This window comes from Notothenia coriiceps, unplaced genomic scaffold, assembly GCF_000735185.1.
Source record: "Notothenia coriiceps isolate Sejong01 unplaced genomic scaffold, NC01 NC01_scaffold00024667, whole genome shotgun sequence".
Lineage (NCBI taxonomy): Eukaryota > Metazoa > Chordata > Actinopteri > Perciformes > Nototheniidae > Notothenia > Notothenia coriiceps.
This window is the reverse complement of record NW_011357368.1, coordinates 7,472,157-7,473,358: the sequence shown is the minus strand read 5'-3', so window position 1 is coordinate 7,473,358 and position 1,202 is coordinate 7,472,157. Positions and strand designations below refer to the sequence as shown.

Genomic DNA, 1,202 nt, shown 5'->3' with positions numbered 1-1,202 from the left:
CAGCTAAATTTGAAATTCTATTACTGTCACCAATTTCCCCCCTCTGTGCACATGTCCGACCTTAAAAATTTTGACGCAGGTAACGATCGTCGTTTACAAGTTGTATGTAAAAAGTACTCAAGTAAAATTTATTAAAAAATAATCTTTATATAAAAATGACAAAAGAACAACTAAAAAACTAAAAAGTCCACATGCTCTAACATGAAAAAAGTTATAGAATAAAATAGTGTGAAAAAAGTATAAAAGTTGTATGAAAAAATTTTTTAAAAAAAATATATATATATAAAAAAGCCTGTATTTTTTTTAGAAGAAAGATAAAAAAGTCATTGTATGTTATGTTCGAAAATACCATGAAAAAAAACAAACAAAAAAAAACAAAATTAAAATATCTCAATAAAAGACATAGTTTAATAATATATCGAAAACAAAAAAAGGTAAATACTAAATAGCAGAGTGTCCTAACGGTCATCGTGTGTTGAAAATATAGAGAAAAAGAGGTAAAATAATAGAACATTATGAAAATATCATGAAGGAAGTCAAAATATGAAACCGGTTATTGTATACACCAGTATGTTGTACAAATCCTAGTCATAGTAGCCTATAGTATTTCATATATTTAATTAAAAAAGAGTCACAGTGTAGAATGTCCGAACATTTATTTTAAAAGTACTAGTATAGTATGTCAAAAGTATCTTGAAAAAAGTCCAAGTATAGTATATAGTTAATAATTATATTATATAGTTTGTCTGTAATGTCAGTATAGGATTTCTAAACATATTAAAGAAAGTCATAGTTTGTCTAAAAGATCTTGAAAAAGTCATGACATTGTGTGTGGAAATGGTTTTGAATAAAACACGTCATGTTAAAAAGTCAAATTGTATCAAGGGCATCAGACAACTCAAATTACTCCATTCAAACCATATTTCTAAATAAGTAAAGAATGGGTCATAGGTATATAGCCGGGCTATTTAAAGAGCAACGTCCCAGCTTAAAGACACCTGTGAATAATGTGTAGGAAAATGATGAATACCGATAGATTTCATATAAGAAATAGGTACAGGGAGGAGTATGAGCGGTGAGCGTACAGTGAGCGATCTGCGTCTTGTTGTTTGTAATAAATGTTCACTTCCGCAGTAAAAAGCCCTCGGCACCGTGACCTCCCGCGTGTGACGTCAACACGGGGAAGACAAGGACAAGGAGGC

General features: G+C 30.3%; 1 protein-coding gene across 3 annotated transcripts in view; it reads right to left on the bottom strand.

Moving 5' to 3' along the window:
- Positions 1-1,202, bottom strand: part of topbp1 (DNA topoisomerase II binding protein 1) — a 976,277-nt gene that overhangs the window by 820,160 nt on the left and 154,915 nt on the right. The window lies entirely within an intron of this gene.